Source organism: Erythrolamprus reginae, chromosome 2 (genome assembly GCF_031021105.1).
Source record: "Erythrolamprus reginae isolate rEryReg1 chromosome 2, rEryReg1.hap1, whole genome shotgun sequence".
Classification (NCBI taxonomy): Eukaryota; Metazoa; Chordata; class Lepidosauria; order Squamata; family Dipsadidae; genus Erythrolamprus; species Erythrolamprus reginae.
The window spans coordinates 285,819,810-285,847,034 of NC_091951.1; the positions used below are offsets into that span (position 1 = coordinate 285,819,810).

The 27,225-nt window shown below is 41.6% G+C and overlaps 1 long non-coding RNA gene across 4 annotated transcripts in view; it reads left to right on the forward strand.

Moving 5' to 3' along the window:
* Window positions 1–27,225, forward strand: part of LOC139158959 (uncharacterized) — a 76,367-nt gene that overhangs the window by 28,903 nt on the left and 20,239 nt on the right. The window contains exon 2 of one of the 4 annotated variants that reach the window (XR_011557776.1): window positions 12,873–12,928. The exons of the other annotated variants lie outside the window; for them this stretch is intronic. This is a non-coding gene — a long non-coding RNA (uncharacterized lncRNA). The remainder of the gene's footprint in view (window positions 1–12,872; window positions 12,929–27,225) is intronic. 4 annotated transcript variants of the gene reach the window in all.

Consider the following 27,225-nt stretch of genomic DNA (forward strand, 5'->3'; position numbering starts at 1 on the left):
ATTTATTTGTCCAATACACAAATACATAGGAAGAAAAATAGACATGTAGTAATATATATAAGGGTAAAGTGAACTTAGAGGAGAGGATATATGAAAGAAAGAAAATATATATGATAAGTGAGAGAAAGGAAAGACAATTGGACAGGGGACGAAAGGCACACCAGTGCACTTATGTACGCCCCTTACTGGCCTCTTAGGAACCTGGAGAGGTCAATCGTGGAGAGTCTAAGGGAGAAATGTTGGGGGTTAGGGGTTGACACAATTGAGTCCGGTAATGAGTTCCACCCGTCGATAACTCAATTGTTGAAATCATATTTTTTACATTCAAGTTTGGAGTGGTTGGTATTAAGTTTGAATCTGTTGCGTGCTCTTGTGTTGTTGCGGTTGAAGCTGAAGTAGTCATTGACTGGTAGGACGTTGCAGCATATGATCTTGTGGGCAATACTCACTACAGGGCTTTGCACTTCCACAGAATGCCTCTGTATTTTCGGAGAGAGATTCATCAGGTGCTTCCTCGAAGAACTGCAGCTGTTAACAAAAGCTATCCAAATCCTTGCTGGGCCACAGAAGAGGATTTCTGTGGACTTGGATTCCATGCTGCAGCATAAAAACGGCTGTGGGTTCACTAGGCTTGCTCTACCTGAGTCCAGAATCCTCTTCCTGATGTTCATCTTGGATGGTATAATACTGAAAAAGAAAATCCCTCTGGCCATGTGTAAAGTGCCTTCACAAACAAGTCTGTAAGCAGCCTCAATTCTCCTATAGTTGGAAATAGGACTTGCTGAATGTAATTCTCTCCTTCCTTCCCTCCCTTCAACGGCTGTAATCCACAACATTATTTTGATTCATTTCTTTGTAGTGTGCTTTCTTCCAGACAGATGGCTTTTAGAGCTTCCAATTATAAGATATTAGGCAGGTTATCAGTCATCCTCTTCAAACTCAAACAAGCCTACAGAAATAAAAGGGAGGAAACTTACAGATAGATTTCATCATTGTCTGGAACTTTCCCCCAATAAAATGCTAAAAGTCACGGACAGGAAATTGTATAGTAAATGTACCCTCTATCATCTTTGGTATGACAAGCAATTGCATGAACATAAGCTTTTGTTGACTCACAACAGGTTGTGTCTAAAGGTTCAGCTTTGGTAATCAATGTGTTTATTTTGAAATGTGTCTGTGTCAATTAGAAGCTTGCCTGGTTATGTGGAGTTTCCCTGCTATGTTGTTATAGAGTGGCCGTTCTTACAGGCAACGCCAATCTGTAAAAAGAATGGCACAGTGGTGGACTGAAAGCACTACCAATTAGTGACAGGAAACATAGCACTAAGTTTGGGAAGTCGTAGTTGTTTGGATCTTATAAGAAAAGGAGACCAATTCTGGAAGAGAGTCTGACAACATGGCTCTGCAGTGTGTCACTGAATTTCTTGGAAGGGCCGAATCAGCTTTGTAGTTGTCCTCCCTGGGCCAGCTTGGGGGGAGGGGGGAGATATGGGAAACCATCTGCTGATAAAAATAGGGGCTGGTAGGGTGAGGGCAGCCCCAATGTGCTCCATGTTTGGTCTGGATTCACTCTGGGAGCACCCTGCTGAACAAAAGGGGTGTGTGGCATTGCCTGTGGCCCCCCTGTTGCCCATTTTCGACCTGGATGGCCTTCTGCAGCACCCTGCTAGCCAAAACAGGGCACAGGTGGCCACCACATGACCCATTTTAGCCTGTAGGGTGCTGCAGGAGGCCATCCAGGCTGAAAGCAGGCTGGGAGGGGACTGGACATGCCCCCCACCATGGTCCGTTTTCAATAGTAAAGGCATCATGCCCAGATCCTTTCTCTATGACGTATAAATGAAGCCAGGAACTCCTTCTCTACAGGGTATAGATGAAGCCAGGAAAGGCTAATTATTATTCTTTTTGTTATTCTTATTCTTTTTGTTATTCCCATCTTTGTGTTATTCGTGACAGTGGATAACATCCAAACATTTTTACTACTAGTTCTGTGGGCATGGTGTTGCTTGATAGGCGTGGCTTGGTGGGCGTGACAGAGGAAGGGTACTGCAAAATCTCCATTCCACCCCACTCCTGGGGGAAGAATATTGCAAAATCTCCATTCCCACCCCATTCCAGGGAAAGGGTATTGGAAAATCTCCATTTCCTCCCTACTGCTGGGGGAAGGATACTGCAAAATCTCCATTCCCACCCCAATCTGGGGGAAGCCAAAAGTAGTATTTGCCAGTTCTCCAAACTACTCAAAATTTCAGCTACTGATTCTCCACAACCTGTTAGAACCTGCTGTATTTCACCCCTGATTCGTGGGGTCTGCAGTTTTATATTTCACTCACCACTTCTGGTCTGCAACATCAATGAGGCATATGCCTATGAGTTGCATGTCTTCATTCAGTAAGAAGTCCATTCATTGTTTTTTTGGTCATCCTTGGGGATGCCGTCTGTCAGGGTTGAGAGCAAGTGGCCACCTCACAATTGTTTCAACATCAGCTGGGACCACATGCCCATACCATCGCAGCCTTGCTTCTCTCATTTTATCTGGAATTGGGGTGACTTTGAAAGCCTTCCGGATGTCTCTGTTCATAATAAGATCCAACTGAGTGACCTGAGTGACAAACAGTATCTGTTTGTGTCTCTTCATCATTGGCCATCCTCCCACCCGATAGAGTGCCACTGGCTGGACAACTATGTGGTAGATCTTTGATTTAAGACACAGTGTATATATTTTTTGTTCAGAGGCAATGGCAGTGACCTGGTGCCACTTCAACTAGGCAACGTTGATTTATGTCCAGGCAGACAGAAATGTGTCACCATCAGTTGTTATACAAGAATCCAAGGTAATGAAAACCAGAGACTTTACAAGTGGGGTGCCATCAATTATGATTATACTATCTGGATGCCGCATTCCAGGTGTTGAGTTTGCCACAGAATTAAACCACAGTCAAAATTCATAGGGATGTGTCTTCCATTGATTGACCAGTCACTCAGTTCTGTCCCAGATCTTGCAAGCCAGCATAACACTGTCGGCATAGAGCAAGGTCCATGGGTGCAGCATTTGCAGGTCCGCAGTCACTGTTTCCATGCACAGGATGAATAGGAGTGGTGACAGGGCAGATCTTTCAGATGGAAAACAGTTCAGTGACATCAGTGAAACAGTCAATAGAGCTGGTGGCACTGTTGTAGAGTAGCCGCAGCCATGGGCATAGGCCACCAGGACTCCGTGAGGGTACAGATGGGTTTGTGTGGGATCTGATCAAATGCCTTCTCTGTAGCAAGAAAGACCATTCTCCTCTTTTCCTTGTGCCTCTCTGTCAGCAGTCAAGAAGCATGGATCTCATCCATCGCTCCATGACCTTTTACACAAAGGCACTGGTTTGACGAGATGGTGATGATGCTTCAGAGGTGGGTATCAATCCTACATTCAAAGATTTTAATTGTGTGGCAGATTGGTCAGTAATTAGCGCAGGCAGTAACATCACCTTTGCCTTTCCTGATGGGTACTGTGACATTGGTCTATGCCATTTTTTTTTAAAAAAAAGTCTTGCCAGGAATATCACTCCCTGAAGTCCCATCTTCTTCCAGATTTTGTCTGGGATGTCATCTCGTCCAGTCACTTTACCATTTTTCACAGTGCAAATGGCAGCTGCAACTTTGATGGACATGATGATAAGTCCTTAAAATTCAATGCATTCTTTACTAAAATAATGTTAGCTGCAGAATGTATTTAACAATATTCTAAAATTAACAATGTGCAAATTGGAATTTCCTTCTGAAATTGCTCCTTCCTAAAACTAATATTATCGTGCTAAACTAATTAACAAAAGAAAACACAATGCATAAAACATTATTAATTAAACAACATCACTCAAAACTAATAGCAACAAAGACAATAGGCCTGGAAAATTATGTCATAAATAATTCCAAATTGTCATGCACTGCTTCCCTTGCACTTTTGTCATTAGGAAAAAATGAGTTGACTAATAACATATGTAACAAATTGATTGCTGCAAATCAAACATAGCTTCCTGTGTTAATATATTTTTTTTTAGCCAGCTCCCATGCCTGGACCACACAGGCAAAGAGATGGATTTGTTTAGTTCAAACACTAAGCGACAGCTGAAAAGGCTGCTTTGTACTTGTCCACAGGGGTGGGTTTCTCCTGGTTCAGACGTGCACGAGAGAAAGATTTTGGTAATATTTTGCTTCTGGCGTGGAAGCAAAAAAAATCCATGAAATATCTCTCGCACGAGTGTCCCCTCACATGATGTTGCTTCCTGTGCATGCGCAGAAACAAAAACATGCTGGTATGCACGCAGGCGCACACATAAGCTGCGTGCACAGCGCAACAGTGGTAGCGATAATGGGAATCCACCCCTGGAATCCGCCCCTGTTTGTCCTTATCGCCATCCTCACGGGTTGACCCAAGAGTAAAGTTTCAAATGCAAATTTTAAAATCAGGCTTTCAGACCAAGGGTCTGACTAACAACCACATTGGGGAAGAAGCGCTTTTGAGAATTGTAATACTAAAACGTATCTTGGGAAAGTCTGCTCAAAATAGCAATACTGGCATTACTTGTTACAGCAAGGGATATACTGTAATGAAGAGTGCTTTCAACATCAAGTCCAAACAAGATCTACCGGTTCTTCAGATGAGCTGGGTTGCTAATTTTCACAGCAACAATCTTAAAAAAAAAAAGCCAACAACTGAGCCAAAAGGCTCCCTATGATATTCTTATCTCTCTCACCTTTTTAAAGCAGAGACAATGGCTTTCCTATTGCATAATGTTGCTAGTACAGGTAGTTCTTGACTTGTAATGCTTTGTTTAGTGATCTTTCAAAGTTACAGCACCCAACAAAAGTGACTTAGGACCATTTTTTCACACTTCCTGCCGTTATAACATTTCCCCATCATCACTTGACCATAGAAACATAGAAGTTTGATCTAGTCTGCCCTTATACTATTTCCTGTATTTTATCTTAGGGTGGATATATGTTTATCCCAGGCATGTTTAAATTCAGTTACTGTGGATTTACCAACCATGTCTGCTGGAAGTTTGTTCCATGCATCTATACTCTTTCAGTAAAATAATTTTCTCACATTGCTTCTGATCTTCCCCCAACTAACCTCAGATATTGTGCCCTCTTGTTCTTGTGTTCACTTTCTTATTAAAAACACTTCCCTCCTGAACCTTATTTAACCCTTTAACATATTTAAATGTTCCCTTCTGTCCTCCAGACTATACACACTGAGTTCATTAATAGTGTTGGGCAAACCCAACAAAGTTTGGGTTCGGCAAACTTACCTGAACTTGGCGGCAGAGTTTGGATAAGTTCGCCGAACCTGAACCTGAATAACAGCAGCGCTGCTGCTGCATCCTTTTCCGTAAAAATAAAAGGAAGAAAAAGGAGGTGGGGAATCCCACGATGGGATTCTGGGGCGGGGCTTTGATGTCACGGAGACTTCTTCCTGGCCCGTGGCTTTATTTCCTCCTCAACTCCCCGTTTCGGCCGGCCAGGAAGGAGTCTCCGTGATGTCAAAGCTCCGCCCCTGGAATCCCATCGTGGGATTCCCCACTCTCCTCCTGGGCGGTGGGGCTTCGCGGTGTTCGAGCGAACACTGAATGCCGAATCTGAAATTTTTTAAAAGTTCAGGTTCGGCATGCCAAACACTGCAAAGTTCGTCACGAGCCCGAACTCTGCAAGTTCGGTTCGCCCAACACTAGTCTTTCCTGATAAGTTTTATGCTTAAGACCTTCCACCATTTTTGTAGCCTCTCTTTGGACCCGTTCAATTTTATCAATATCTGTTGTAGGTGAGGTCTCCAGAACTGAATACAGTATTCCAAATGTGGTCTCACCAGCGCTCTATATAGCGGGATCACAACCTCCCTCTTCCTGCTTGTTATGCCTCTAGCTATGCAGCCAAGCATCCTACTTGCTTTCCCTACCGCCTGACCGCACTGTTCACCCATTTTGAGACTGTCAGAAATCACTTCCCCTAAATCCTTCTCTTCTGAAGTTTTTGCTAACACAGAACTATCAATACAATTCTCAGATTGAGGATTCAACATTCAGATCAGTGTTGGTGGGAGTGTTCTTAATGATTCAGTAGGGGAGCCATCAAGAATAGTCCCATTATGTTGACAGGGTAATCTATTAGTATATAAAAATAAGAGCAAACCCCACCCCCTTCTATCTCTGAGGCCCACACTTGAGATTTTCAAGGGCCACATACTTTATCACTTGGTCTACAATAAAAGAAGAGTAATCTGTTCTTTATTCTTTTTGTTATTCATGGAAAAAAGTTTAGCTTCCATCCTGGGTCCATGTGTTTTCTTTAGACAAAGCATTCTAAGAACAACACATTTAGCCCTGGAACATTTTCATCATTGACGATAAGATTAAATTATGTGCCCAACTATTCATTTAAACTTCTATTTGCACCACATTGACTGAAATAATAATTTCATAAAGAGCTCTGACTAAGCCTGCAGTAGATTCGTCTCTTGTGTTTGAATCTAGAATGGCAAATGTGGAGCTGTTTGTTTTTCCTTAGACACAGAGGAAGCATTTGCCATAAATCCCAGGGTTTATCAATCCCATGCCAAAGCTTTATTTAGTTCAGAATTCTTCAATAAATTGTGGTAATGTACTATTTGTGGAAAATGTGATGAAGCCTTTGGCATTAATTTGCTTAGCACTATGTTTGTTAGAGAGTCTGGCCAGCCACTGGAGTCTTTAAATGCAATTAGGTGAGGTGCCAGTCCTAAGTAAAGCGTTGGCTAAAGAGAAGCATATAACCCAGAGTCCAGACTCTGTGTCCCCACCCTTGGATGCAACCCCCCCCCTCTCCGAATGCCCTCAAACATTGCTACTGAATATGAAAGCTGCAGTTATGTGCAGCAGCAGACAATAAATAACAGCTTCTTCTTGGTGGCTGTCTGGCTGAGGTTTCTTCTTGGTGGCTGTCTGAATTCTTTCCCTCTGTTCTGGCTAGATCACTCCATTCTTCCATTTGGGCAATGACAGCCCTAGCAGCTGACTTGGGAAACAGAAAGAAGCACAAAGTGGAGCAGCTATGTTGCCTCCCTGCCCCACCGCCCTCAGGCAGTGAGTAAGGTAGACAGTCCAATGCAAGAGCCAGGAGAGGCTTGCCCAGCAACTGTACCACCGCAGCACTTTGTTTTTAAACTGAAAAAAGTAAATAATCTAGTTACTGTAGAAACTGAAATACATGTCTATAGAGATACACAACACTTAATATAGACAAACTATTTTGCCCTGTTTTCTAAATAACTATTTTTTTACTCCTTCCCTCTGTCGCTCTCGTATACGTACAGCCGCATCACACTTGCATTGGTTTTAATCCTAGTTTATCGTACAAGCCAGCATCAAACCCAGCCTTTCTTAAAAACAAGCAAAGTAACCACAAGAATCTGGGAGAAAATGACAAATTGGGAGAAGTCTGGATTGGAATGGGGAGAGGGCGGTTAATTAGTGTTGCAAAGCTGAAATGAATGCTTAAATTCAATTGGAATAATCGTTCAGACCTTAGACTGTTGGCTTTTGATCATCCCATGTCATATTTTTAATACAGTAGTCTGTAGATACTGGATATTGCTGCTATGGTTTCATTTAATAAGATCTTCAGGTCCTGATTTCAGACTATCTCAATTGAAATCATATTGTGATATTCATTTCATTCAGCAAATATGTAGTGTTTTAAGAGTTTGACAGCTAGTTTTTCTAGTACTCAAATTCTGTATGCTGATGTGATGTTGTGTAACAGTTTCTGCTTGTTTGTTTGCTATTTGGAAAGCTAGTGCTATTCTTTGTATGTTTTCCTTTTTACATATTGATTTTGTTAGTTTGTGGCAACTAAAGAACGTTATGACTTAAATGCACAATACAGTACTTTTATGACCTGGAGTTCTCTTGTATGTACAAAAAGTTCTTGGGTCAATTGATTAGCAGGATGACATATCTTTTTTCAACCTTATTGTTTTGAACTTTTCAAAACTGACATGAAAGTAGGTTATAACTTTGCATTTTACAGTCAGTTTGTACAGTATTGCTAGCCTGTTCAGACTATAAATATTTGCTGGTTGGAGCAAATCACCTGCTAATCTAGCAGAACTGTTATTTAGTATTTAGTAAGAATATTTTTGACCCCAAAAATGCCATGAGGGATCATGCACAATAATAAAACAGTTAATGTCCTGGTCGGATGGTCTCATTGTTTAGAATTAAAACATTGAAACTGTTCCCTTTGACCTGACAATGGCAGCAGACTGGAAAATCAGGACTAAGGAACTATGAGCAAGAACTTAAAAAAAGCCCAACCCAGTCAGGAACTAAGAATAAACTGGGACTGGAAAACAAACTAGGATTTGGGATCAGACACACTGTTTTAAGATACACTGGATCTTAGAAGCAACGCAATAAGACTTATTGGATGGGGGAGATCCAATGTGGGTCAGCAAAGCAAAACAGATTTATAAAGCTGGATCACCACACTGGCCAATAGTGATCAATAGTATATGGAAGGCCTCAGGCAAAATGAGTGTGTGTGTGTAAAGAGGGAGGGAGGGAAGAGAGGGAGAGAGAGAGATTGAGATATTAATATCTGTTGAGTCATGTAGTTTGAAAGAACTGTATAGTTACTTGGAGTTTCATCAGCAATCTTTTCTAGCTATTTCATAGAAGTTAATTGTGTTTGGCACACTCTACAGTTCTATCTACTGCAATACACCATAGTAGCACGTCCAACTATTTCTTTCTCACTGGTATGCTATAGCAAGAACAACAGTGGTGGATTGCTGCCGGTTTGAACCAATTGCCCCTACCGGTGGCGGGAATTTGCCCCCGCTCACCGAACCGGCAGCGATGGCCGCTGTCCACGCCCCCGAACCAGTTCTCCAGTCGCTGCAGCGGTGCAAAGAACCCTCTGCACATATGCACACAAAATGTGCCAAATGTGCACTTTTGTCGCGATGCGAATAGATAGAAAAGGGAACCTAACTGCAACACAATATGTGTGTCATTGTGCACAAAGGACGCTATGCTTGGGCAAGTTAGGATCTAGTTTAATCTTCAGATGTACAGGTTTAAAACAAAAGAACTTGTAATTATATGAGCAGTACTGCAGATTTCTTATTACCTCATTCTTCTAAAATAGCCTTTGCCGACTTTTCATATGTGGTGGACTCTGAAAGTATTTGTCTCTTCGGATCACCCCAATTAATGAAGGCATCTGACTCTTCCTTAGGTTAATTGGTGGAAAGATCAGAAGCAACATGAGAAAATATTATAGTATTGAAAGAGTAGTAGATGCTTGGAACAAACCTCCAGCAGACATGGTTGGTAAATCCACAGTATCCACCCTAAGATAAAATACAGGTATAAGGGCAGACTAGATGGACCATGAGGTCTTTTTCTGCCGTCAGTCTTCTACTGTATATTAACCCTATTCACTTCTAGCACTGATGCCCTTTACTTAGTTTTGCAACGAAATGCATACAAGAAAACCACAAAGTTCAGAGGGCACCAAGGATCCGAAGTTCAATCTTGAGCTACAAATATTGTCTTACACTTAAATAGGAAATTGCCTTATTCATTTTTTTAATGCAACTCTGCACTAGGTTTCTGTCATGTCATCTAATTATAGCAATGCCAGTGACTGGAATGTGCAGATATTATATTTCTTGGTTTTAAAGTCCAACAACTGTACATTAGCTTTCCTTCAACTTCTTGGCACTTATTGAAGTACAAGGAGAAAAGGAGTACAGGAGAAATTAAATCTGTACAAGTAGGTAAATACTAGAAATCATGCTCAAGCACTTAAGAACCAAGCCAAGATGTGATTATTTGAACTCAGACTTTTAGAAACATAGAAACATAGAAGACTGACGGCAGAAAAAGACCTCGTGGTCCATCTAGTCTGCCCTTATACTATTTCCTGTATTTTATCTTACAATGGATATATGTTTATCCCAGGCATGTTTAAATTCAGTTACTGTGGATTTACCAACCAGGTCTGCTGGAAGTTTGTTCCAAGGATCTACTACTCTTTCAGTGAAATAATATTTTCTCACGTTGCTTTTGATCTTTCCACCAACTAACTTCAGATTGTGTCCCCTTGTTCTTCTGTTCACTTTCCTATTAAAAACACTTCCCTCCTGAACCTTATTTAACCCTTTAACATATTTAAATGTTTCGATCATGTCCCCCCTTTTCCTTCTGTCCTCCAGACTATACAGATTGAGTTCATTAAGTCTTTCCTGATACGTTTTATGCTTAAGACCTTCCACCATTCTTGTAGCCCGTCTTTGGACCCGCTCAATTTTGTTCAATTTTTTCATTAGAGATACGAGTTTTGACGTTCAGTTTCATACAGCAAAAAAAAAAAAAAAAAAGTGGAAAAAATCAATTAAGTTTTAAAGAAAATTTACATTTTATGAAGATCAGGAAAAATCAATTCAAAGATACTTTTAAAAAAAAAAATAGCTTGCTATTTGAAAACATTTCTGCAGTGGCTGCAGCCATGCTTTTCACCAAATCATGGATTGAGCAACATGGTTTATGAGCCAGGAAAAAGCCAGTTCAGTCTTAACAGATGAGCAAAATTTGCATATCTATTTGTAGCTTCCTGGTTAGTTATAGATTTTCTCTCCTTTATTTTCCTCAAATCATCATGATCTAAAACCTGATGTATTAAAAATAATATTAGGCCAACTTCATAAAGAATGTTGATTCAAAAAAACCCTTCCAGTGAAAGAAATGTATCATCCTTTCACCTAAAGATAAGGGACATTGCCACGGTGAATTTCTATCTATGTGGATGCTAAGTGTTGACAGACACCAAGTAGTTAGCACAAAATCAATCAATCAATCAAAAATTTTCTTTCATTGAGGAACATTTGAAAGCGTCTTAAATTTAATGCCATATGTCTTTGAAAACTACAGAGTGTTCACTTGTTATTCCAGCATTGGCCTCTTTTTCAGCAGGTGGTTTGAAATTCATACACAATAGCTACAGGAAGTTCTTTACAGGAAAAAACACGGCAACAGTAACTCCAGGGTGGAGTTTCCACATGGAGCAACCAACAAATTAATATTCTCCTTGGTCTGTATTAAGTAAAAGAAGGTATTTGCCCTCCAGCCTATTCTCATCTGCCTCTCTTCATTGGCTTGAAGGCAGAATATTTTCAAGAACTATTAGATGAGATCAGATTATATTTATATCCTCTTTTCACCTTTTTTATGAGCACTGAGGAATCTAGAAGCATCTTTACCTTGATGCTATTCAGTTTCCTGGGAGATGATATATTGCTTCTTTGTAACATCTATTATTTGTCCACAAACTTAATACGAACCGCTCCAAACTTGACTGTAAAAAATATGATTTCAACAATCGAGTTATCGCAGCGTGGAACTCATTGCCAGACTCAATTGTGTCAACCCCTAACCTCCAACATTTCTCCCTTAGACTCTCCACGATTGACCTCTCCAGGTTCTTAAGAGGCCAGTAAGGGGCGTACATAAGTGCACTGGTGTGCCTTTCGTCCCCTGTCCAATTGTCTTTCCTTTCTCTCACTTATTCTCTTTCTTTCATATATCCTCTCCTCTAAGTTCACTTTACCCCTATATATATTACTACATGTCTATTTTTCTTCCTATGTCTTTGTGTATTGGACAAATGAATAAATGAAATAAAATTAATTAATTAATTAATTAAATATTTTGGAAGTAGAATGCTAAAAAAGGATCCTGAAACTGATTTCCTCCAAAGCATGTTTAATATTGTGAGTCAGTGTTTTTCCACCAGGGTTCTGTGGAACCCAAGGGTCCCGCAAGGGCCAGCCAAGGGTTCTACAACTTAATAAAAAGGCAAGGCAAGGCAGATCCCCCCTTCAATCCCGCCCACTTCTGCAGCGGGGCAGCCTCTTCCTCCGTCTTGTATCCGGCAGATCAATCATGCTTAGCAGCAGCCGGCAAACAGGAGAAGGAGTGGCGCTGGCATTGGCGCTGACAGCAGCAGCAGCGACCCTCTAGCCCCTTGCTGCAGCAGCGGGGCCAAAGCACAGACTACAGTGGCAGGAGGAGGAAGAGGAGGAGGCGGGAGCAGTTGCCTCTCCAGCACTTCTGATGTGGAGCTTCCCAGTCCAGGGCTGAGGCACAGCAGGCGACTCAAGGTTCTCTCCCACTCCTCCTCACGCCTCCTTCCCACACCTGCGTACATGCCGCAGTGCTCGGTCAAGCGGCCAACTGTTCTCTCCCTTTTCCCTGCGCAGGGCACTGTAAGAGAGCGTGCCCTACTACTCCCCTCATGCTCAGGACCTGAGAGAGCAGGAGGTGGAGCGGAAGGTGTCCACTCCGGCTTTGCCTTCATTCCAACTCTCACACCGGCCTCCATAGCTGCCAAAAAATGGGGAGGGAAAGTGGGTGGAATAATGCGAACGGCCTCCACTTATTGCCCCACTAAGGCCCGGCACTCCCGGCGAGGGTATGTGGTGTAGCCTCTCTCTCTCTCTCCCTCTCTCTGCTACTCCGCAGCCACGGACCCCCATGCGGTAGCAGCACTTGCTGATTCTGCCTCCATCCTCTAAGGTTGCATTACTATTACTATTAGTCTTCTCATCATTTCTATCACCGATCTCCCACTTATGACTATGACTGTAACTTGTTGCTTGCATCCTTTTGATTTATGTTGATTGTTTCTTGATTGCTTATTTGACCCCTATGACAATCATTAAGTGTTGCACCACATGATTTTTGACAAATGTATCTTTTTTTATGTACACTGAGAGCATATGCACCAAAGACAAATTCCTTGTGTGTCCAATCACACTTGGCCAATAAAGAATTCTATTTCAGTTTCAGGGTGTACAGCTTAATGCAGTGTTTTTCAACCAGGATTCCGCCAGAAATCTGTAAGTTTATTTATTTATTTATTTATTCGTTCGTTCGTTCGTTCGTTCGTTCGTTCGTTTGTTTGTTTGTTCGTTCGTTCGTTCGTTCATTCATTCATTCATTCGATTTTGATGCCGCCCTTTTCCTTAGACTCAGGGCGGCTTACAACAAGTTAGCAATAGCACTTTTTAACAGAGCTAGGCTATTGCCCCCACAATCTGGGTCCTCATTTTACCCACCTCGGAAGGATGGAAGGCTGAGTCAACCTTGAGCCGGTGATGAGATTCGAACCGCTGACCTTCAGATCTATAGTCAGCTTCAGTGGCCTGCGGTACAGCACTCTACCTGCTGCGCCACCCTGGCTCATTATGTAAGTATCTGTAACCACTGCTGTAAGTGGTTCACTTCAGCCAATTCTAACTAAAACACTCCTCTTCCTGTGTGCAAGATTTCTGCAATTTTTTGCTTCTGCGCATGCACAGAGGCAAAAGAAAATGCTGAAATATCATGCACGGGCTTGTCCCCTTGCAAGATTTTTCTTCCTGTGCATGTGCAGAAGCAAAATCTTGCTGGGATGAGCCTGCACACCTGCAGCAAAAACAGCTGCATGCGCAGCACACTGGTTGCGGCAGAATCGGGAATCCACCCAGGCTCCATCCATCCGGGCCTCCGGAGAGGGGCAGCATACAAATCCAATAATAAACAAACAAACAAATAAATAAATAATAAATAAACAAATGCCCATGACAGCGGGATGTAGCCTTTTTAAAACCTTCATCTACACTACAGAGATGTAAGCAGGGATAATTTATCCTGGGTATTTATCAATTACAGCATGTATGAACTGTGAATTATATCAGATTGTGGACAATAGATTGGCCTTCCTATTTACTGTATGTAATGGTTTTTGACGGGAGAAAAATAACCATACATTAACAGCTTCAGGTCGTTCATTATGTGAAGTTGAGGACATGACCGAGGTTTAGGGTGTTGTCTAATTTCCAAACATTCCAGGAGAAGTGGAACAGTGATTCATTGCTACTGGAAATAAGAGTTCATCTGGATGGGGCTTTGGATGATCATCACACCCAACAGTCCCTGTTTTCATAAATTGTGAGTCATTATCAGATTTCCTTTCATGTCCCTTGTTTATTGCTTGGTCTTACAGACTGTTTCAGCTTCCCAACTCTAGGCAGTTCCTAAGATTTCCCATATTGTAATTAAATGAAAAACACTACAAACAAAACTCCAATTACAATAACACTCAACTGATGTCCTACATTTCATACCTGGAGTCAACGTTCATCAGCCAGCACCCTCTGTTACTGCTCAGCCCCTGCAGAAGATGCAATTTTTAACCATTTTCTAGAGGTAGGGTAGGGACAGGCCATTCTTGCTTTCAAGGGCAATCCGTTCCAAAGGTGCAGGAGAAAATTTGCTCCCAGCCTCCCACACACATCAGATCTGTCATGAGTGGGGACAAGGAATGCCCCTTTGCTGGTTTCTTTTGATCGGGAGGATTCCAGCTTGGAACAGAGGATTTAATTCCTGGTTGCAGGCAAAAGGGACAATCAATTAATGCTTTTGCTAATATATTTGTAACATGGATTATGTCGTCTGTTTTAGGGAGCAATGGTAGTCCCAGAGCCAAGATCAGTGATGGTGAACCTATGGCACAGGTGCCACACAGAGCCATATCTGCTGGCACACGAGCTGTTGTCCTAGCTCAGCTCCAATATGCAAGTGTGTGCTGGCCAGCTGATTTTTGGCTCACACAGAGGCTCTGGGAGGGCATTTTTGGCTTCCAAGGAGTCTCCGGGGGATGGGGAGGGCATTTTACTCTCTCCCAGCTCCAGAGAAGCCTTTGGAGCCTGGGAAGGATGAAACACGAGTCTACTGGGCCCCCCAGAAGTTGGGAAACAGGCCGTTTCTGGCCTCCAGAGAGGAGTGGGAGAAGCTGTTTTCGTCCTCCCCAGGCATTGAATTATGGGTATGGCCACTCATGCACGCCCAAACTCTTTCAGGAAAAAAAGATTTGCCATCACTGGCCAAGATCACAAAAGAGTAATTTTTATAAAGGCTTCAGAAAAAAAAAGAAGGAAATGCAGCATTACAACATTTAGGAAAAAGAGACGTACAGATGTTATTCAGTTCTCCTTCTGAATGTGTTTTCCTTTATGTGAGAGTGACTGTGTTGTGCACCTTCTCGGTGTGCTCTCTCTCCTTCTCATTAACTGGCAATTAGGGAAATTAAATTTCTCAGCACATTTGGAAACCTATCATGTGCAGGAGCGATTAGCAAGTCAGAGTTTTCTTGCCCTGTCGGTGCCTATTTCATATTCACTCATTGTCACGGTAACCTGCTATGTGACAAAAGGCATGTGACGTTGCACAGGAAGCTGTTAGATACAGAGAGATGTTTTGCTGTCCAGCTACCCAGGCATGCAGTCCCTACATAGTACAGTTTTCAAGAATGGAATGTTCCAGCCAAGGCCTTTTTTTCCAGCAGGATGTCTTCAGTACTGAAAAGAAGCACAATATTTTCTACTTTGGTATGTTCTGAAAACATTTCTGGGCTATTCCTCTCCCCCAAATGTTCAGCTGATGTTGAATCAGTGCACTCTTAAAAACAAAAGTACAATCCTACTTTTCTTCTTCCTCATCAAGAAGCTTCAGCTGTGAATTGGGACCATTGTCCATTCCCATACCCCGTGTGCTTTGCACCATTTAGGCTTATGGGTGCAAGAAGAGTGTTCTGTTATTGTCCTTTCTGGGTCCTGCAGAGGTTGCCTAGAAGGACCTTGATCATGTAGCTGAATAGTCTAACAACTGGCAACTTCAAATCTCAACCAACAAATGCTCTGTCTTACACATTGGTAAAAAGACTCAGAGTGCTAAATATGAACTTGGTGGGAATGAACTTGTAGATGACGCTCTCTCTATCAAAGACCTTGGAGTACTCATATCCAATGACCTAAAAGCTAGAGCCCACTGTAACAACATTGCCAAAAAAGCATTAAGAGTTATTAATCTAATCTAGCTTATTTTCTGGAAACACTGAATTGTTAACCAGAGCATAGAAAACATTTGTCAGACCAATTCTGGAATACAGCTCACCTGTATGGAACCCGGACATTAATACAATTGAGAGTGTCTAGAAATATTTCACTAGAAGAGTCCTTCATTCCTCCTCTCACAACAAAATTACTGCATTTCTGGACTCTTCTCGTCAAACTGTTCATGATAACGTTTTGCATTGAGAAACAATTTCTTTTACAAAGCAGAGAAACCAGATTTGAAATGCTGTGATTAGATAATTTACAACTACGTCGCCTCCAATCTGATCTAAATGTAGTTCATAAAATCATATACCAAAACGTCCCTCCTGGTAGTGACTACATCACCTTCAACCACAACACACGAGCACGTAATAGATACAAACTAAATGTAAACTGCTCCAAACTAGACTGTAGAAAATACAACTTCAGCAATAGAGTGATCAACATCTGGATTGCACTACCTGCCTCTGTAGTTTCTTTCCCAAACCCCAAAATCTTTAACCTTAGATTGTCTACACTTGACCTCTCCCCTTTTCTAAGAGGTTTGTAAGGGGTGTGCATAAGCATACCATTGTGCCTACCATCCCTGTCCTACTTCCAATTGTCTTCTTTTATCTATTATCTAATACATGCTTGATGAAATAAATAAATACATAAAAATAAATAAATAAATGTATTTATTTATTTATATTTATTTATTTCATCAAGCGGGCATTAGATAACAGATAAAAGAAGACAATTGGACAGTAGGACAGGGACGGTATTTGAGCCTCTTTTTGCATTATGGGATGGATGTTAAGGAACAAGATGGGTAGCTTAAGTGTATCAGGCATCTGTTGTATTCCCTTAAAAATTCTAACATTTTTTTTCCTAACCCAAAAGCTCAGTTCATTTTGGGCATTTGCCCAATGTCAGTCATGCTGCATTTGGTGCAACATCAAGTCAAGGGAATTTAGACAGCTTTGCCGAAAGTGAACATAGCAGAATATCTTACATAGAAAAAAAACCCATTCAAGATCTCCAAAGGGTCTGTCTAGGAATATTACTGCATTTCTGGACTCTTCTCATCAAACTGTTCATGATAACGTTTTGCATTGAGAAACAATTTCTTTTACAAAGCAGAGAAACCAGTATATCATAAAACTAATTTCCAGCCTGTGGCCTCTTCTACATTTTCAAAATTGACCCTGGATTCCAAAAGCTTTCTCAAAAATATAGATGATGAATGGTTATAGATCAGTGCCCGGGGGGTGAAATCCAGCAGGTTCTGGAGAACCAGTAGGGAAAATTTTGAGTAGTTTGGAAAACTAGCAAATGCCACCTCTGTCTCACCTCACAGTGAGGTGGGTATGGAGATTTTGCAATATCCTTCCCCCAGGAGTGGGGTGGGTATGGATATTTTGCAGTATCCTTCCCCCAGGAGTGGGGTGGGTATGGAGATTTTGCAATATCCTTCCCCCAGGAGTGGGGGGGGGGGTATGGATATTTTGCAGTATCCTTCCCCCAGGAGTGGGGTGGGTATGGAGATTTTGCAGTATCCTTCCCCCAGGAGTGGGGTGGGTATGGAGATTTTGCAGTATCCTTCCCCCAGGAGTGGGGGGGTATGGATATTTTGCAGTATCCTTCCCCCAGGAGTGGGGTGGGTATGGAGATTTTGCAGTATCCTTCCCCCAGGAGTGGGGTGGGTATGGAGATTTTGCAATATCCTTCCCCCAGGAGTGGGGTGGGTATGGAGATTTTGCAGTATCCTTCCCCCAGGAGTGGGGTGGGTATGGAGATTTTGCAATATCCTTCCCCCAGGAGTGGGGTGGGTATGGAGATTTTGCAGTATCCTTCCCCCAGGAGTGGGGTGGGTATGGAGATTTTGCAATATCCTTCCCCCAGGAGTGGGGTGGGTATGGATATTTTGCAGTATCCTTCCCCCAGGAGTGGGGTGGGTATGGATATTTTGCAGTATCCTTCCCCCAGGAGTGGGGTGGGTATGGAGATTTTGCAGTATCCTTCCCCCAGGAGTGGGGTGGGTATGGAGATTTTGCAATATCCTTCCCCCAGGAGTGGGGGGGGGGTATGGATATTTTGCAATATCCTTCCCCCAGGAGTGGGGTGGGTATGGAGATTTTGCAGTATCCTTCCCCCAGGAGTGGGGTGGGTATGGAGATTTTGCAATATCCTTCCCCCAGGAGTGGGGGGGTATGGAGATTTTGCAGTATCCTTCCCCCAGGAGTGGGGTGGGTATGGAGATTTTGCAGTATCCTTCCCCCAGGAGTGGGGTGGGTATGGAGATTTTGCAATATCCTTCCCCCAGGAGTGGGGTGGGTATGGAGATTTTGCAGTATCCTTCCCCCAGGAGTGGGGTGGGTATGGAGATTTTGCAATATCCTTCCCCCAGGAGTGGGGTGGGTATGGAGATTTTGCAGTATCCTTCCCCCAGGAGTGGGGTGGGTATGGAGATTTTGCAATATCCTTCCCCCAGGAGTGGGGTGGGTATGGATATTTTGCAGTATCCTTCCCCCAGGAGTGGGGTGGGTATGGATATTTTGCAGTATCCTTCCCCCAGGAGTGGGGTGGGTATGGATATTTTGCAGTATCCTTCCCCCAGGAGTGGGGTGGGTATGGAGATTTTGCAGTATCCTTCCCCCAGGAGTGGGGGGGGGGTATGGAAATTTTGCAATATCCTTCCCCCAGGAGTGGTGTGGGTATGGAGATTTTGCAGTATCCTTCCCCCAGGAGTGTGGTGGGTATGGAGATTTTGCAATATCCTTCCCCCAGGAGTGGGGTGGGTATGGAGATTTTGCAGTATCCTTCCCCCAGGAGTGGGGTGGGTATGGAGATTTTGCAGTATCCTTCCCCCAGGAGTGGGGTGGGTATAGAGATTTTGCAATATCCTTCCCCCAGGAGTGGGGTGGGTATGGAGATTTTGCAGTATCCTTCCCCCAGGAGTGGGGTGGGTATGGAGATTTTGCAATATCCTTCCCCCAGGAGTGGGGTGGGTATGGAGATTTTGCAGTATCCTTCCCCCAGGAGTGGGGTGGGTATGGAGATTTTGCAGTATCCTTCCCCTGCTGGAATCAACTCCCCTCGGAGATTAGGACGGCCCCCACCCTCCTTGTCTTTCGCAAGTTACTCAAGACCCACCTATATCGCCAGGCATGGGGGAATTAAGACATCTCCCCCAGGCTTTCTTATATTTTATGTTTCGTATGTATGTGTGGTATGGTTTTTAAATTGTTGGGGTTTTTTAATATAATTTTATTAATAGATTTGTTCCATTATTATACTGTTTTTATTATTGTGAGCTGCCCCGAGTCTTTGGAGAGCGGTGGCATACAAATCTAATAAATTGAATTGAATTGAATTTGTACTCAGATAACACTCCCATGGCTTTATGAGGAAGCCCTCCCTTTTACAGTAGGCATTTTGATTTGCTGTCAACATATTTCTAGCTAAGCATGGCTGGCTGGGGAATTCTGGGAGTTGAAGTCCACAGGTCTTAAAGTTGCCACAGCGGGACGTTCTTATTTTAATCTTAAATGATATTGCACTGGTTGCAACCTTAGAAAGCACCTGAATGAGATCTAGCTTTCTTTACTAGTGGATGCCTTGCTAGGGTGAAAAAAGAGGGAAGAAATTGCTTGTTTGAATTGTACCTTCTGTCCTGCGGGGTGGAACAGAAATGACATTGTAAAGGTTGTCCCAAAAGAAACATGGACAAGTTTTTTACTAGTGTAAAAAAAAAGAGAGGAAAACTTGTTTACAACTTTTCTATTTAGCCCTCTACAGTTCATGTGTATTGAATTTGCCGAAGGGTAGTAGCAGTTACCTCTTCTATAAAGCCATGCTTGGGTCGTGAAGTGCATTCTGGGTGTCTGAATTTCGGCAGACAGTAAGAAGGAGCCACTTCTATTTATTCATCAGTAGTTACATTGAGGACATCATTCTTTCACACAGCTACCCTTTTACTTTTGACTAGTGTAATGCATGGACAGGGACTTGTGTAATGCATGGACGGCAAAGTGGAGCGCCTCCAACTTGGTGAAACTAACTTTGCCATAAATCACCGGAAAACACTAACCCCTCCTAGAAAAAAAAACCTGCAGCGATCCTCTTGTTTGCTTCCTAGCGCAGGATTGCAGCATAATTACAGGCTTCCAAGGACTTGTCAATCTGGTTTCAGGGAAAAGAAAACACACCCCTTAGCTTTCCTGGAATGCAGCTATGATGACACTGCTTGCAATGCAGCTGATTCAAGAACAACTGTGGGGTTTGAAAAATGTTCTGGTGGTTTTCTTCTTAACCGGAGAGCACCAATGCTCCCCAAGAAAGCATTAAAGACATCCAGCCTTGCTGCTGCTGCAAAATGCCACCCTCTTTCTGAAGACTTCCAAACATTTGAAGCATGCTCGCGCTATCTCTCACCAGCTAAATATTTAAGCAGCTGCGTACTGCTGTTGTATTCCAGTATGTTATTTTTAACATGCGGCCCCATTTGCCTACTTAAAACTGCTTCTGTCAGGGAGTATCTAGTGAGAAGAACAACCAATGAAATTCTTGGCCATTTTCCAATGCGTGATCTATATTTCCAGGTGTACTTCAGATATCAGGCCTTTGGGCTACTTTTCTTGCACAATGTGCTTTTCAGGCGGAGTACCTGAAATGAGCAACAGCAAAGGGAGACAGAAAAAGTCCTTTTAAGAAGCAGAATTTTGGAAGTCCGGCAAAGGAGATGAAAGGAAGTAGTTTAAAAGTAGGTTGCAAAAAACAAAACAAAAACCCAAACCCCAACCAACCCCACACACATTGAGAAGAAAATAAAACATTTCAAAAGTAACTTCAGGATAAGCAGTAACTTCCAGTAATAACAAACTGCTGTGCGTGCAACCCACTTAAAATATATATTGTAGATGCCAAAAGTCTTTGAAGAGCATGCCTTGCCCCCTCCCCATAAATAAGCTGCCTGCTTTCTGGTCTCCGTCCCCCTACCAAAAGTAGAAACCACATCCTCTCTCCTTTTTTTTCTTTTCAGCAACTTCTCTTCTTTTAAGTAGCCAGGTGGTTCCTGTGGCTTTTTCCAAGATTCAGCATGGCAATTGGCCATTTCTTAAATAAGAGGAAGCATTTCCGGATGACCTTAAGATTGGTTAATATTGACTCCTCTATGACTTTATTTTTAACAGTTGCTCCATTTCAACTCAGAAAAAGGGATAAAGCGCAACACATTTACCGCTATCAGTTTTGAAGTCCATTTTCTATTAAAAATAATTGCAGACAAAACAAAAGCATTCAAAGTTATTGGAGATAACTGCTGGGGATTTAAACCACACAGAGCTTTAAAATTTAAATTTCAGAGTACAGGAGAGTAACGGTAAGAATGATAGAAATTCAGGAAAGGATTCAGGAACATGCATTATTTATTTTATTTATTGATTTTGTCCAATACACAATGAGGGTTTTGGTGGGTATACACATAGTAAAATACATGATGAAGGTTATAGAGGATATACTCATAGTAAAATATATCTAAGAAAGAATAGAAGAGAATATATAGGAACATATCAATGAACATATCAATGAAAGAATAGAAGAAGAGATATAGGAATAGAAGAAAGGCATAGGAGATATAGGAGAGCAATAGGATAGGGGACGGAAGGCACTCTAGTGCACTTGTACTCGCCCCTTACTGACCTCTTAGGAATCTGAATAGCTCAACCATGGATAATCTAAGGGTAAAGTGTTGGGGGTTTGGGGATGACACTATGGAGTCTGCTAATGAGTTTCATGCTTCGACAACTCGGTTACTGAAGTCATATTTTTTACAGTCAAGTTTGGAGCGGTTAATATTAAGTTTAAATCTGCTGTGTGCTCTTGTGTTGTTGTGGTTGAAGCTGAAGTAGTCGCCGACAGGCAGGATGTTGCAGCATCTGATCTTGTGGGCAATACTTAGATCTTGTTTAAGGCGTCTTAGTTCTAAGCTTTCTAGGCCCAGGATTGAAAGTCTAGTCTCGTAGGGTATTCTGTTTCGAGTGGAGGAGTGAAGGGCTCTTCTGGTGAAATATCTTTGGACATCTTCAAGGGTGTTGATGTCTGAGATGCGATATGGGTTCCAAATAGATGAGCTCTATTCGAGGATGGGTCTGGCGAAAGTTTTGTAAGGTCTGGTAAGTTAACTTAACAACTTCAAGATGCATGCTGGCTGGGGAATTCTGAGAGGTGAAGTCCACACATTTTAAAATTAGCAAGTTCAAAAAACTCCGCTATCCTAATGCATCAGAAGAGTGGTAGAAATGTACCACACAAAAAAGTACAAAAGAAATAAAAAAACAAAAATCTGGTCTATCAACCTAAAGGTTTATATCTATGTATTGTTTTTTAAAGCATTTGCTGCTCATGTCAAATTGCAAAGTGGTTTATCTTAGGCCACAATTAAATTAAAACAATTGATTAAAAATATGTGTTAAAACTTAGGGAGAAATGTACAAAGCAACGCAAACAATAAAACAGACAAAACAATAGTAGAGTAAAAAGGCATGAACATTATAAAATGCTATCCAGCATCCCTGAACAGGGACTGTTTTTAGTGACCTTTCATAGTTAAGATGTGATAAAAAAAAGTAATTTTATGACCTTCACAGATTTGTAAAGCAAAGGAAAGCTGAAGTAAGATCATAAGTACAGTCACCAAACGAATTGCCAGTCCCAATTGAGGTTGCTGAACAAAGACTGCTGTAATTAAGAAATCTAGAAGACTTAAGATGTGGAAACGGATTATAAAGAGGGAAATATAGCATTCACTTGCTCCTGGATTGCCACTCACCTTATTTTAGCATGGGAGGGCATTCATGGCAGGTCCTGCAGGTATGAACTTAAGATAGGTTGGAATGCATGGGAAAAACCTTTCATATAGATATTAAGGTTCCCAACCAAGAAGGGTTGTATGGGTTGAAATAGAAGTGATCTGGAGCCAATTGGAAATAGAAGTTATCTGGAGCCAATGTAGGCATGATCAAATCTGGTGAATCCTGTCTGACTTTCATTTCTTATTTTTCCAGTCCAGAATTCATTTTGTCCTAATGATTTGCTCCATTTTAATATTTTAAATCCCATCACACCCCATATTATATCAAATCCAAGAAATATCTGTCCATATTGACTCTTAGGATTTACTACCAAGGTATGCAAGAATGAGTACCAACGTACAAGACAAACTGTAGCTTGCAGATATCCAGCAGAAATAAGTTATACATGAACAAATGCTATTATTATTATTATTATTATTATTATTATTATTATTATTATTATTATTTTGTATGCCACCCCTCTCCGAGGACACGGAGCGGCTCACAACAAGGAAAACTACAATGAATACAAATCCAATACTTAAAAACAGTTTAAAAACCCTTATAAAAAAACAATCATACAAACCAAACAAACCATACCTAAACCTCAATAGCTAATTTCCCCATGCCTGGCAACATAGGTGGGTTTTCAAAAGTTTACGAAAGGCAAGGAGAGTGGGGGCAGTCCTGATCTCCGGGGGAGTTGATTCCAGAGGGCCGGGGCCACCACAGAGAAGGCTCTTCCCCTGGGTCCCGCCAAATGGCATTGTTTAGTCGACGGGACCCAGAGAAGGCCAACTCTGTGGGACCTAATCGGTCGCTGGGATTCGTGCGGCAGAAGGCGGTCCCGGAGGTATTCTGCTCTGATGCCATTTAGGGCTTTATAGGTCATAACCAACACTTTGAATTGAGACCGGAAACTGATTGGCAGCCAGTGCAGGCTGCGGAGTGTTGATGAGACATGGGCATATCTGGGAAAGCCCATGATTGCTCTCGCGGCCGCATTCTGCACAATCTGAAGTTTTCGAACACTTTTCAAAAGTAGCCCCATGTAGAGAGCATTGCAGTAGTCAAACCTCGAGGTGATGAAGGCATGAGTGACTGTAAGCAGTGACTCCCTGTCCAAATAGGGCTGCAACTGGTGCACCAGGCGAACCTGGGCAAACGCCCTCCTTGCCACAGCTGAAAGATGGTGCTCTAATGTTAGCTATGGATCGAGGAGGACACCCAAGTGGTGAACCCTCTCTGAGGAGGTCAATAATTCCCCCACTAGGGTAATGGATGGACAGATGGCATTTTCCTTGGGAGGCAAAACCCACAGCCACTCCGTCTTGTCAAGGTTGAGTTTGATGCAAACTGAAAATTGGAATTTTAGATTTTTAACACATTTTTAACACATTGCCTATGCAGTTTTGTTTAAACACTGGCATTTTATTTTAAGGACTGATTATGCACAGACTTTAAAGTTTATGTGGTTCCCAAGGCATTCTGTAATTTTCATCATTTTTTTTCCAGAGAAAGAAATCATTTTAGTCCTTGTGCTTGCTGATATATTAAGAAACTATGTAATGGAAGAAACTATATTGAAAGTACAAAGAAGCACCACAATTTAAAATAAACCTTATTTAAAAGATTCTTTTTAAATCTTAACTCTGGTAAACCAATCAGCATATTTCAGATTGTAAGCTATATCATTTTCTTATTACTAAGAAATCGTCACATAGAAAATAGACTATTTAAAATATTTAATTACACCAGGCGTATCAAACTTGCATTTCATGGGCTGTCTGCAATGCTAATAATTATTCAAAAAGAACAAATCATAACATAAACATTTGCACTATATAGTTTAAAGTCCCCTCTCCACTTTCTGATTTAATGGTGGGTTTCATTTGGTGGGTGTTACTAGCTGGCTATAGCCAGATGTTTTGATCTGGAACTTTATGTGCCATCCAATTATAATCATAAGCTTATGGGGCAAATTCAGTAGGCATAGTGTGTAATGAATGCATTGTGGGAAAGCTGTGTGGTTGCACAATGGAAAATGAGAAGGGCAGAGAAAAAGGACTGTTAATAGATCAACCTGAAAAGTGGAATTTGATAGGTTTGAGTTCCTGGTTCTCTGGGATGTGAAACCATGGCAGGGGGGAAGCTTTTATTTTCCTCCTTCATTTTTTATTTGATTCTGATATTTTGTGCAGATTTTTCCAGGCAAGCAAATTGGGAGGGAAAAGCAAAAAGATATTAACAAAATTGAACGGGTCCAAAGACGGGCTACAAGAATGGTGGAAGGTCTTAAGCATAAAGCGTATCAGGAAAGACTTCATGAACTCAATCTGTATAGTCTGGAGGACAGAAGGAAAAGGGGGGACATGATCGAAACATTTAAATATGTTAAAGGGTTAAATAAGGTTCAGGAGGGAAGTGTTTTTAATAGGAAAGTGAACACAAGAACAAGGGGACACAATCTGAAGTTAGTTGGGGGAAAGATCAAAAGCAACGTGAGAAAATATTATTTCACTGAAAGAGTAGTAGATCCTTGGCTGACAATTGTTATTATTAATATTACTCCTGCTTTTTAATATCGATTTAAACCCCCCAAAAAAGATCTGATTTGGGTTAGGTATTGACAAGTTAATGATACTTTGCCATACGGAGCCACACCTGGGTTGGGCTGGAGATATTACTGAAGTCCTGACATTGGGCTTGGTTGCTGTGAAGAATTGGATTGGAAAGAAAAAAGTTGAAGAATAGGAAGTATTATCGGTATTTGGGGAGAACTTTCAGTCTCCAGTTTTTATTCTGAATGAGTAAGACTTCCCATAGAGGAACAAGTCTGTGATTTAGGTCATTCTATGCTCATGGCTACTGCTAGAAAGTCAAGGGAGGCTGTGGCTTGGTAGCCCTTATCAGCTTTGGCTGGTGTGCCAGTTTGTAATCCTACCTGACACAGGAGGACCTAGGAACAATGACCAATGTCTTATCTTTTTTAAGTTGGACTACTGTAATGTGTTTTACATAAGAGTTTTTAAGACAACCCAAAAATTGCAAAGGGTTCAAAACCAAGCAGTCTAGCTGTCATCTAGAAACTGCAAGATTTTGGTTTAAAATGCTTACATTACATCAAGACAAATACTACTCAGGTCAGCAGGCAAGTAGAGAACAACTTTCAACTTTTAAATGGAACAATTAATATCCCTGAATTATAGGCTAGTGTTTACTAAATAAATGAAAACGAAATGTGTAATGGGAAAGAATGAGATGGACCAAACTGCTCCAGGTATGCCCATGTCACTTCAACACTCCGCAATCTGTCTTGGTTGCTGATCTCTCTGGCTGCCCCGACTCTCTGGAACCAGCTCCCCCCGGAGATTAGAACTGCCCCCACCCTCCTTACCTTCCGTAAACTCCTTAAAACTCACCTCTGCCGTCAGGCATGGGAGAATTGAGGCATTCTCCCTCTCTCCCCCCGGGCCTATATAATTTATGTATGGTGTGTCTGTGTGTATGTCTGGTTTAATAATGGTTTTTTAAAATGTTTTTTAAATTTATTAGATTTGTTATGAATTGTCTTATTGTATGCTGTGAGCCGCCCCGAGTCTATGGAGAGGGGTGGCATACAAATCTAATAAATGAATGAATGAATGAATAAATAAATAATAAATTTCTGCAATCCTTCAGCTTTCAATATGTTTAGAGGTTAAGATGCAACAAAATACACATCCTTACCCCACCACAAAATTGTAATAGATCCACATTCAGATCTTTCATTCGACCACGCATTATGTGCAGAAGGAAGCTTTATAAATAAAAAAACATCCTGCAATTTTACACTTTTGAATCATGTTGAACTTTTTCCTCCCGAAAGCAAACACCTTCTTTGAAATGGTTTTTTTTTTAAACCATCAAACTTTGTGAAGATTTATTTGCATAGCTGCCAATTTCTGTTGAGTAATCTCCCCAACACTGAAGGGAAATTATTCTTGTGGTGATTCAGGAAACAGTCTGACTCTTTTGGCTAAGTACTACTGCGTGCGCATTTCTTTAAAGTGTGATGGGTTTTTTGTGAGCTCACAGGTGGTTTCGAAAATGTAACACTTCACTTTTAACTCTCCCCCCCCCCCCCACTATCAATGATAAAAAGAAAGCTAGGAACTTTTTCAATAACCTGTTTTTAGAAAAATAAAGAAAAAAAACTTCAAGAAATAGAAACCTGGTTTGGTTGGAAAAAACGTAATTAAAGGCTGCTTTCATAACTGGTCATTTGTCTTCCCTTTGGAAATTCCAAGTGGTGCTTGCTTTCTTCTGAAAATAATATTTCTCTTGGGCAATATTTACATGCTACATTTCACAGTAGCGCATGCTGGCTGAGGAATTCTGGGAATTGAAGTCCACAAGCCATAAAGTTGTCAAGGTTGGAGACCC